Source organism: Nelumbo nucifera, chromosome 1 (assembly GCF_055504915.1).
Source record: "Nelumbo nucifera cultivar China Antique chromosome 1, China Antique-T2T, whole genome shotgun sequence".
In the NCBI taxonomy this organism is placed as follows: Eukaryota; Viridiplantae; Streptophyta; class Magnoliopsida; order Proteales; family Nelumbonaceae; genus Nelumbo; species Nelumbo nucifera.
In genome coordinates this window covers 52,707,203-52,719,829 of record NC_142649.1, presented here as the reverse complement: position 1 = coordinate 52,719,829, position 12,627 = coordinate 52,707,203, and the positions used below count along the sequence as shown (strand labels likewise).

The window sequence follows — 12,627 nt, the reverse complement described above, 5'->3', positions numbered from 1 at the left end:
TTAGATATTAACAATAACTTTGAATACTTTTTGTTAATTAACAAAAATTTTGATTATTAATTTAATATCAATTAATAATAAATAAAATAATTAAATCTTTTAGATTTTCTTGTGCATCGCACGGGTCCTCGCTAATTATCTCATAAATCTTTTTCTTCTAGGTTGCCCAAATATGCATTAGGTAAAACCTTTAGTAAAAGAAGCAATAGATTACCATCCTCAGTGGTATTTAGAACTTGGTAATCTATTTGACATGTGATGCATGATTTTGAAGACTTCATAACTGTTGATTGGAATTAGCTGTGTAATTTTGTTGGAGTGCATCAGCATTACATCAATATGATGTTTCAGATGCTTTATGACCCAATCAACTTTAATTAGTGAGGGTTAGCCTTGGGGTTCACATGCCAAATTATAAGTTTCTATTTTGAATCAAGAGAAAAGGAAAGAGAGAAGGCAAGATTGTCTCGAATAAAGAAAAAACCAGCCCCCTCAACTTAATTGATTCACTTGAACAAAAGAACAAGAGAGGGTATAAAGAACTACCTTCATAGAGTAGTTGACCCATATACTTATATAATATCAAATGACACAACTACCTTTCTGTATGTTTGAGAATTTGTAGGATTAGGATTTTTCTATATGTCTCTATGTGTATGATTTTCTTTAAATAAGCAAACATATATAAATAAGAGAATTTATAGTCATAGGATTTATTTTTTTGTCTATTCTGCCAACTTTTGTTTATATCCAAGGATGTTCTTACAACTTTATGCAAATTCCCCATCTTTTTTTGCCAGCAAGAATATGCTACACTAAGTAGTCCTTTAGATCTTCAACAATCCTTTCTTGAAAGGATACATAACTTACCAACACTTTTAGCATCCCTTTGCAGTTTGTAGAAGGTCATTTGAGTCAGTCTTTGAATTTCACTTAAGCATGTGACATTTTTGACCTGAAGAATCCCCAAGTATTATCGTACATTTGGATTATAATTCTTTTTACATTATTGTGTAAGGTATGAGTTTTCAGTCCACGTGTGATCATTCATCATATAAGGACTTGAAATATAGTCCAATGTTTTGTGATTGTGGAAGGAGCTGCGTAATTCAAGTATTAAAAACACCTCAAAATTGGCACAAGTTGTTTTACACTTGCCCGGGAAAAGTTATATCTATGCAGGCAAACAAATCAGATGGTAAGCGGTGTGATTATTTTGCGTGGGCAATTTCCGAATGACTTGATGATGATGGCATTTCAAACATGCGTAATCAAGATCTAGAAAGCTGAAGTGATGAGCTTGACAAGTTAGTGGCTAATATGGATGGTCGTCTGAAGATACTGGAATCATTGCTATCTTCGCACCAAAAACATACTAAAGGAATGAAGATGACACGTTTTATAATTATTATTTTTATGATTAGGTTCATTTTAGTGTATAATGCATAAGAATTAATCCCAACATAACCTCCAACTCCTATTCATGAATCATTAATGGCCTATGTGAAACAATTTTTAATTTTTGATTTGGAGCACTAATGTGGATGGACACCAGCAAAATATTTAGTTGTTTATACTTTGTCTATTAATGTTGTTTGCACCATAGGGACCAAAAATGAGTAATTCACCAACCAAAAATTGAATGACTAATCCAATAGAGATTCTTTGATATGGATCCTGATTACTGTGAAAAAGGAACCATCTTTGAGAATAATGAGTCAACCAACCAGAAATTGAATGACTAATCCAAGAGAGATTCTTTGATATGGATTGAGATCGTTGTGAATCCTCACAACTAAGGGTGTCAATGGACCGGTTTTGGTTTGGACCCCGTCCAGTCCAAAATCAATTTGGACGGATTGGACAGACCAACAAGATATATTGGATTAGACCAATTTGGTCCAAAATATTTATTAGATTGGATTGGACCTGGTCCGTCCGTAACAAATTTATATGGGATTGGGTTGGATTAAGCCAATATCTGGTCCATTGATATAAGATACAAATATATATGTCAATGGACTGGGTTTGGGTTGAAACCAATCTAAATCAAAATGAATTTAAACAGATTGGACGGTCCAGACATTGAATTGGACCGGTCCAAAACATTTATTGGATTGGATTGGACCTGGTCCATTTATAATGGACTCACATTGGACTGAATTGGATTGGACCAAATCCAGTCCAATTGGCACCCCTACCCACAACAACAGTGATGTAATTCAGTACTCTCTGTAGTGGAACCCTCACTCACGCTCATGTAGTACTGTGTTCCAGTACAAGATAGTGGATACCGTATGGCTTAACTAAAACAGAAACCACAAATAGCTATTTATTTGATGGAAGCCCCTCGGTCAGGATAACAGGACCCATAAATGGACTGGACTGGGTTTGGCATGGGGCTGGGGCCTCCTAACACCAGACTCATGATTAGAGCTACCATTGAGATATATAAACAATTAGACGAATTTAGCCAACTTAACTTGGCCCCCTACAGAATCAGCATGATTAGATGGATAGCTTGAACAGGGCTGGGTTTGGCTTAGGGTTGGGGCCCCCTAACACCAAATTCATGATTAGAACAATAGTTGAGTCGCCTTCCTTACAAAACAATGTCAATGATATACATAATAGTTGTCTTCCTTACAAAACCGAAAATCATTCTCTCTTCACGCATTCTCTTCTTGTTTCTTCACACACGCTCCCTAAGAAAGCCCTGTTTCAACAAATTCAAATTAGTACTTAACTATAAAATAATGCATCAACTGTATTCCAAAAGTTGTCATCTTCAGCACCTTTGGTGATTTATAATAAAGAATGACCAAATATCATGAAAGTTCTATGGTTTACTTTGACAATGCATGATTTATAAACAATGTGGAATTTAAAGAGACCCATGCATAAAGATATAAAAGTGTTGTCCACTTCACAACCTACCAAATTAGAGCCATAGACCTAAACAAACATTCCAAACAAGAATTTAACTTGAATGAATATTTCAAAGAAGAAATAAACTAAATCCATTTTGGACTTTGTTGCAAGACTAAGACAAAGCATGCTCTTAATTAAACAAATAGACCCAGAAACTTGTTAACAAAAGAATAGGTAGGACCTAAAGAGAAATAACCACTATGCAATCAGCCAGTTTTGAGAAAACATTGGGAAGATGAAGGAATGCCGGATTAAAGCCCTGCCACTCTACTGAGAAAACATTGAGAAATAACCACTATGCAATCAGTCAACTTTTGCCTTCATTAAATTTTAGATTCATGTTTGCTGTGTATTGGTGGTACTCCCGTGGGGATCTTTTTCTCTAAGATCTCCCATCCAGAAAAAAAGGATCTAGGAGTGATCACCTAACAAGTGAAGGGGTTAGTGATCCATAGATAGCTAGTGAAGAAGTGGTTAGTTCCTGGTAGTATATGAACTCGATCGGTGAAAAAAGTGGATCAAGTAACAATTTTTTTTAAAATGTGCACTCACTAGCATGGTCTTATTGCCTATCTTGAGATGTTGGTTGGCATCCTCCAATTAAATTTGTGCCAAAACATCAGTTTTGTGAATCTATAACATTTCCCTACAACAAATAGGAAAATGTTGAATAATTTGAAAAAAAACAACTCATTTTATCTTCACAACTTTTATATTTAACTTCAGATATACCTGGCTTGTTTGTTGTTGAAATGTGCCTGAAATACGCCGCTATGGGTGTATCGAGCGAATCGATACTATTTTTTTTTATTTTTTTTTATTTTTTCTGAAACTGGTTCAGGGGGGCCGATTTAGGTCTCCTCCACCCCCTGAACCGGTCAGACCCCCGATACACTCACTATAGGGGTGTATCGGAGGGGTCTCAGAATGATACGTATCGGCCTATATGGGCCGATACGTGTCGATACTTTGAACCTTGGTTACTAGCAAAATAGTTTCTCCTGTAAACCAATGCCCACTTCTCTTTCACTTCAAATAACCCTTTCAACCATGTAATTTCTTTCAAACCATATTGACAAAGTATTTCTTCCCATGCCTTTAGAAATTCATCATCTTCTTCACAATCATATATCAAATTGTTGAAATCTTTCTCGAATGTCTTGGAAACACAAAATAGATGGGACAAGTGTTTAACTGCATTTTGATAAATGTGCCAAATATAGAGGCGATGATTAACCTCCGGGAAAACATATTGAATGGCCTTTGCCATTGCTACACATTGATCCATTAAGATTGTTACTGGTTTTTTGCCACCCATTGCATTCAAGAATGCTTCAAAAACCCACTTAAATGATTCAACAGTCTCATCGTACATTAATGCATCACCAAATATTACTGTTTGCCTATGGTGATTAATACCAACAAGCGGTGCAAATGGCCGATGATCTCGATTGGTTCTGAAGGTGGTACCAAAGTAGATTACACCACCAAAAAAATGATAGTCAACTACCATTCTTGCATCAACCCAAAAGACATTTGTAATCTGATTTTCAGAATCAAGTTGTATGGAGTGGAATGATGAAAAGTCTCCATTTGCAACTTTTCAAAAAATTTTAAAATGGCTCCTACACCTCCCATTTCCATATATTTTTGTCTCTTTGTCCATAGATAATTGCAATAATCAGAATGAGTGAATCCCATATTCTTAGCACCTCCAATTTGATTGACCATATACTCCATAGTGGCTTTTGGTGTTATCCCTGACTTGTTTGCAAGAATAGCCTGAGAAGTTTGGGCCACCATCATTCTCCTATGTGACCTTAACATGTGTGTCTTGCTTGGAGTTACAACCTCATGATTGTGTTGTTTCTCAAAATGAACAGTGCTATATTGACCACTTTCTTTCAATTCAACAAGCATGTGTGCCTGTCATCTAGTTCTTGTACTGTCATGATAGTATTTTACACTATCTCATGGTTTGAGATTGCAAAAACCTTAGGCAGAACAACAAAATGTCTTGTCTTTTATTACCCCACTCTTTGTTTTATGTTCCTTGCCCTTCCGAGTGCTAAACCCTGCTCTTCTAGCATATTCATTGTAAAAACAATATGCATCATCCAAGTTTTCAAACATCATTTCCTACCCTGGTTCTTCTATTGTTTTGTCTACCTCCTCATCATTTCCATCATCAAAAACTAACTTACGTGCAACATGCCAATCAATATTTGAAAGAATTTCATCTTTACTGCGAAGCTTACTACAATCTTCATCTTAAGTACCCATTCTAAGAATTCTAAAAGGAGGAAAGCTATATAAGATGATAGAATTAATCATTCACATCAGGTAAAAACAAATCTACAAAAACAAGAAAAAACTGTCTATGAAGGGCTGGTTAGTCCATTGTAAACTGACCAATATAGTTATTTTATATTTGATGGATAGGCTAGCCTATGAAGGGCTCTTATGATTGAATATTCTCTTTTTATTAATTAAATATTTTTTCAGTTGCAATTCAAAAACAGAAAATAACTGTCTTTTGGATACCATTTGTTTGACTTTGAACTACATGTCTTTGCATCCAAAAGAAAACGGAAAGTTAAGGCTCCAAATTATGCAGCAACAACTGCTAATGGTAGAGCTAACCATAGTAATGGGTGGCTTGCTGTAAGTTTTGTTCTTGAATTACACTAATGTCAATTGTTCAGTTTACTTTCATCTTGTAAGTTTACTCACACTGATGTTTTATCCCATATTTCGTAAAACCGTGCTCTAGTGTAAGTTTGGTATCGGCAGTCTATTGCTGTATAGGTCATTAGATCAGTTCAATAGTACATTTAAAGTTTCGTTTAACTTTTAATAGTATTAAAAATTCAACCCCTTTTTGCAAGAAAATGTTACATATATTTTTATCTAGAACAACAATTCAAAAGAAATCCATACTGGTCTTCTTCATGAGATAAGTATGTGAACGGTGATGATGGTATCAAAACTTTCCAAGATTTTAATGTCTATTTTCCTTTTTCCCAATTATTTCTAACATATTTATCCAAATTTTTGTATAGATTGGTGCCCAAAGTTCACTAATGAAGACGACACTAGTTAGGAGCGAAGGGTTTTTTCCTTGGCAGCCATACAATGAAGATACTGCCTCCTATGATGACAATTCATTTACAATAGCTGGATTGCAGGAGCATATTTGATTTATGAGATAATAAGACATAACTTAGGGTTCGGTTTTACCTAATACATATTTGAGCAACCTAGAAGAAAAAAATACATAGAAGAAAATAACATGGAAGAGAAAGCAACGGTCATACCTATTCGTCCTTCAGATCTGACCTACCACCGGAGAAGATGAAGAAGAAGAATAATGGTCACCGGCCCTACCACCGGAGCTATTTGTCCAAGAAGAAGAGAAGAGGCAAAGAAGAATGGAGAGAAAAAGAAGAAGAGAAGAAGGATACGTCTCCACCGGAGCTCTGTCACCATCGATGACACGTCGAAGCTTTGTTGCCGCCGATGGACAAGAGTTTTGTGTATGGGTAGGGTTTGGTGGAAAGAAATGGAAGAAAGAAATTGAAGAAATGGCCAAACGGGCTTTTTGCTTGGGTTCCAGACCGATTCGTGTTCACACGAACTGGTTCATGTCTGTGTGAACCAGACCAGACCACGTTAACACTCAAACGTTCATTAACGTTGGCCTGGTTGACGTGTCATTTTGCCATTCATGGGTGCACTCGTCCAATGCATCCACGGGTGCACAGAACACAGAGGGCAAATTTCCCAACCTACAAACTGGGATAATTCTTATTTTAGAAGAAGAAATGTTGATTATTTTTTAGAAAAAAAACATGTTCTACTATTCTAACTAATTGTGATATATTGAATGTTATACGTGAATATCAAAAATGTGAAAAAAGAAAATAAGAAAACTAAATAATGTTTATTAACTTTTATGGAGCCTAATATAGAAGTTATATTTGAATAGTATATAAAAGCTAAGGAATTGTTTGAAGCTATGAAAGAATTCTATGGTAAAGTTATTGAAACATATATCCAATTACAATTGTTTTTGGTACTTGGTACTTGTGAGCTCCGGGAAACTCTTGGCCGGCTCAAAGAGATGGAGTCGCCACACATTTTTTAGAGGAAGTGGGCCCTCATTTTTAGATTTGAAATTTTCGACTTAAGTCTTTGATAGTGACTCGGTCCTCCATGGAAAAAGGCACATAACTAAGAGATTTCAGGTCCCAAGGATTGGGAGAGGGAAGGTATTAGACACCCCTCTCTCCAAGCTACTATATCAGCCCAATAAGAGAGTTGTTTAGGCTCAGTTTCTTTCGAAGGAAAACAGAAATAGTTGTAGGAATTTCCTAAATCTGGAGGAACATACTTCCAACTTCTCCTAAGACCGATTTTGATGTGATGTTATTGAGTCTTAGGTACTGATTTCCCTAAGACCCTTGCCTCTTTGCCTCTATTCTTAGTCAAGAACAAATTACAACCGATGGTTCTCTAACATTTTAGAACCTTAAGCAACACAGAAAAACTAAAAAAAAAAAAAGACTTACCTTTCGTATATACCTTGTCAAAAGTTTTCAACAGCTAGGATGAGGTAAAATGAAGTTCAAATGAGTCCTTAATCTAGGGAGTTCTTTTGGTTGCAACAACTTCTGCTTGAAAATGGTGGAGACGAGTTTGGAATTTAAGGTTCAAAGTACCTCCGAATTTCGGGTGAATAAGAGGCAGTATATAGGCTGAGAGAAAACCCTCTTCTCTCTTTTCCTCTCTCTAGGGGCCTCCCTCAGGTTTCTCTCTTCAGTCCCTCTCTAGCTTTCCTCCTTCCCTCTGAGTTTTTCTTTCTGGTTTTCACTTTCTAGGGTCTTCCCTCAGGTTTCCTCCTCTCCTCTTTTTCTCTCAGGTTTCCTCTCTCAAGTTTTCCTCCTCCCTCCTTTCTCTTTCTCTCTCTTTCTGAATTAAATTAGTATTTATAGAGAAAGGGAGGGGGTCAGGTCTAAATTCGTTCAGGTACAATGCCTGGGATAAAATAGAGGTTTCACACAAATAGGCAAAAATTCTTCAAAGAAATAGATGCCTAGTCAAGCTTTCTTGTTTGGCGAAACATTTTCTTCGATTTGGGGGTGGCTTTCATGGGTTTTGTGCATCCAATGGGAGCTTAGGGCGTGTCTGTAATGGCAGTCTCGTATTTGGGGTTATCAGTGGCAGGAAATGTAAATTTGATGAACTTTTAAATGTTACTTTGTCTTTTCTTGGTTTTAAGTAGGGGTATCTTAGGGTTTTTGGGATTTTTGGGTCTATTAGGCTCTAATTCATTGGTCCAGGTGTTTTAATGGGATCAATAAAGGAGCAGATGTCAGTCCCCACCCTCTTAAGATCCTGGGTTAGACAACTGATGTGATGATTCAATCTAGTGTGTTGAAATAACGTCTTTCTAGTTTAACGGTCAAACGGATGAATTAGGATGCAAAATTTGACATGCTAGGGCTTTTTGGGTCTCTGAACATAGTACTATTTTTTTATTGGTCAAATAGGGTTGGGATGATTATGATCAATGGATGACATGTTCAAATTAACAAGATTTGCTGAAATAGAATCTTTGATTGATGAAGGGTCAAATAACAGAATTTTGAGATGAAATTTGGTGGGTTTGTACTTTTGAATGTCCTGAATTTGATGGAAGTTACAATTTTTTGATCATAGGTCTGGATTAACAAATTTAGTTCAGATCATGGTCTTAGCTTATGGTTTTCCAATCAACGAGAGGGCCTAAAATGGAATCTTATTTTTTCAATGGTCAAATGGAGGTGTTTGGTTGTGAAATTTGACATGGTGGTGTTTTTTTGGGTCTCCGAATATAGTGGAAGTTCTGATTGGTCATATGAAGTCGGAATGATAGACGGTATGCTCTAATTAATGAGATTTGTTGAAATAGGATCTAGGCTTAATGGTAGGTCAAACGGGTGAATTTTGAGCTACAATTTGGTGGGTAGGTACAGATTAAGGGGAGGATTCAAGTGGATGGTTCTAATCTGAGAAAGATATGATCAATCTTGGTATCACTCAGGGCCATCAGAATGGGATTTTGATATCTTTGCAGTTGGTTGTCGTAGATTTGTAGTGGGATTTGCTAGTTGATTGCTTCCTAGTGATCTTGAGGTGATGGGTTATTTGGATTTGATTTTTGGGAGTTGGAGTTTGAATATCGCATAGATCAGAGCCATTAAAAAGGAAGTTGGCGTAATGAATGATGCATGTTTGGAGTTTAATCATGAAAATTGATATATAACTAAGTTGTAGTTTTTCAAGTCTGGGGATAATGTTTGATCGGACATTGATGTTGATCTCAAGGTTCTTATTCGGCTAGTTGATTGTGTCAAAGGAGGGTATTTTTGGGTTTTGGAAAGTCTTAAGTTGATTTGGTTGTTTTTCTAAGTTCCTAGGGTCTAAGAGGAGGGTACGGAGAGGTAGGGTGAAGGAACCGAGTAGAAATTGGGTGAAAATAGTACTTAATACAACACATTGGCTTTTCAACTAGGTGTTAATAATGGGATTTGATAGCTATAAATATAACCCTAGCAAGTGCACTAGTTATCAAGTAGTATAAAAATATCGTTCCCACGGGGATTTAACAAAATAAGTATTAGAACTACAACATTCCCTAATTATTTGGACAATCAAATTTCAGATTTGAGAATAAGAACTAATGAAAAATAGAAAAAGGAAAACAAGAGCAGAAGTAACAATGCTGAAGTATGTAACGATTGGTTGAATTCGCTAGAGCTTTCAGTCCACCTAACCATTCCAATGAATATTAACGGATGAGATTATCCAAGATAATTTGTCATTCCCATAAGCTGAAGTCTTTCCAATTTTATTTAATATTCTCTCTCGAGATATACTAAAACTACTTCTGTCAGATAACCCCTTGATCTCTCGACTAGAGTTCTCAAGATAGAAGCGCATTAAGTCCAAGGAAAAACTATTATATTCAGATGAATCATGTGTATATACCCCTTATATACCATTCAATTCACACCATGAATTATGTGGTCAGCTATGTGAATTCCTCTCTCAATTCATTCACATACGCTTGATCAATTAAGAGATGGTCACTCTTAATAGCATTAAGCAAGATAATTCATATACTATATGGAAATCACGATCTTGAATAAATCAGAATAAAAATATATTCATTGATATGATTAGGCTTCCCACAACCCTAACTACAGATAAATTAGTTCATACTAGCAAAAATAAAACAAACAAGAGGAAAGAAAGAACTCATGGTTTCGCCCTTGGAGTTGAGATCTCCTCTTCTCCCTGCTACCACCTCCTTCTTGCAGACTTCTTGCTTGATAGCTGGATTGCTCCTCTGCTTCTTGATGCCCCTCTAGTCCACCCTCTACCCCTTTATATAGCTTAAGGGGAGGGGGTGGTCTCCTACTCTTTCTTGAAGTTAATCTCTCAAAAATAGAAAGTCCTAGTCTAATCCTACTCTTATCTCTTTATCTAATGAACTCAATCTCTTTATCTTTATGGGATTACATCATAAATTTAGATCTGATAAGACTCTTCTCAATTTCTTGTTCTTGGATTCGTATTAGACCTCCTCTACGAATTGGGCTGCTGCCAGGCTTTCCTGCAAGTTGGGCTTCAGCTGCGGATTGGGCATTCCTACGAATTTGCCCCGACTTCAGGCCCAGATTTAACTTCGATGAAGGCCGAATATGCGAAAGCCCAAAACATAAAAGTTGTGGCTTTTTCTCTTATCTATCCAGTGGGTCTTGAATCAGCCCAATCAGAGTTCGGATACGCGAGTTAGGCCCAGATTACTGAATGGTGCCGAAACTGTAAAAAATCGTCCGATTTGCCTTTCTTTGCTCCTGATGCCTTCTTTCATGCCCTGAACCGAAATACAAGAAATATGAGTCCAATTAAGTACTAATTAAGTATGCAAGACAGAACATTTGGGGATAAAAATGTGATGAATTCTACTCTCATCAGGATTCAAATCCGCATCTCTACTAGGACTATCCACTAACATGCCACCCAAGACATTGCTCAGTTGGTTTATCCAACTACTAATTGAAGGAGAATCAATAATTGACCACATTAAAAAATGAATATTATAGCTAAAGAATTGGTAGCTATTTAAAATAGAATTAATAAAGAATAGAGATTCTAGTAGAGGAACAAAATCTCTAGAAAGACAATATCTCTACACACAAAACAATTTTATTTCTATTATTTTCTTATTCAAAATAAATTTGCTTTTGTTTTATATGTATGTGTTTTGACTCAGCCACATGGAGAAACATGTTTGATTGAAAACTGTTGACAAGTTAGTATGAATCATCTTGTCTTGGGTAGTCAAGGTCTAGTAGCAAGTGATGTTGTCTGATCCGAGGTGTCTCGAACCAAGGATGTAGTCAGATAGTCTTACCAACTAGACGAAGCTGAAGTGGAAGGACGAGGTCATGCACTGAAGAGATCTGCAACCACAAGAAGATTAGAGGCCCGATAAGTTATTCCCTAGGTAGGCACTTCGATGCTCAAGTCAGTAAGAGAAAGAGATCGGTCAGAAGAGCCAATGTGGTAGCAAAAGAGGTGTTGAGGTGAGTTCAGAGTCAAAAGTCCTTTACCTTGAGTGGTAGGTGCCCATGTATAGCCAAGCATCCATGTCATATCTGGATTAGGCTTCCAGAGTTGTCTGGATGATGTTGCCTTCCGAAGTATTAGGAAGGTTGCCTCTCCTTTGGTGGAGTGTGTCTCCCTGTCCGTGTAGAATTCTACATCCTTGGCACACCCTTCTGTCAAGCGGCCGTAATAGGCGGTGCTGACCTGGTTCGAGGAAGTCAGCCACAAAAGTTGACATATGGCGATCTAGGCCAGCTCAGGCACTACTCAAACACCACTTTCCTAGTTCTGAAGTCAAGGAGTGCATGGCCAAGCAGCGGAAGAGTTCTGAGGTCCTTGGCTGAGGAACTTGGGAGTTCGATATGTGCTTAATCTTTGGCTAGTGCTTCACATGTTCTATGGTCTTTAGCTTCGGTAAGATGTCTTGTTCCTCTTCCTCCTCATCCTCTTCCTCTTCTTCTTGCTCTAGTGGCTCGTTGAGTAGTGAGTCTGAGCTGTGATCTCATCCAAAGGCTACCACCTCGTGGTCCATGAAATCAATGCCCATGAGGCTGAGGTCAAGGGGCCTAAAGATGAGGGTGAATGACAGAGGAGACTGAGGCTCCTCGAGAGGCCGAAGTCAGGGAACTAATGAGGTCAATGTAGATGTAAAGATAGTGGTTGAGGAGGGGCCTGGTACTATTTTGTGGTTTGGTGACCGCTTTGCTTCTTCTCCCTATAGTTTGACACCTCGGGACCTAGCTCCTATTAGAGAGTTGTTCTATATTAGTATGAGATGAGGTGTCCCAGAATAGGTGAACAAGCAACTTTGGCATGCCCTGGCAAGCTTTGTAATTATGAACATAGCCTAATAGTCGGGCAGAGGTTTCCTTTGAATGCTTAGATCATGATCGTGCTGAGGTGGCACCGCATCTAACCGGTCCAACTTATGCCAAATTCCTTTAGGTACCTCATCGGTCTCCTCTGCAACTACATGATCCATGACGTGAACTTCACCCTACCGATGTTCACATATTTTCTACACCTAAAGAAGAACCA

The 12,627-nt window shown here is 37.4% G+C and overlaps 1 long non-coding RNA gene across 1 annotated transcript; it reads right to left on the bottom strand.

The window, feature by feature from the left end:
- Positions 1-2,576: 2,576 nt before the first annotated feature.
- Positions 2,577-6,671, bottom strand: LOC148803267 (uncharacterized). Its single transcript, XR_016085471.1, has 2 exons — positions 6,249-6,671; positions 2,577-2,716 (listed from the first exon to the last, which is right to left on the bottom strand). It is a non-coding gene; the product is annotated as an uncharacterized LOC148803267 (long non-coding RNA).
- Positions 6,672-12,627: the final 5,956 nt, after the last annotated feature.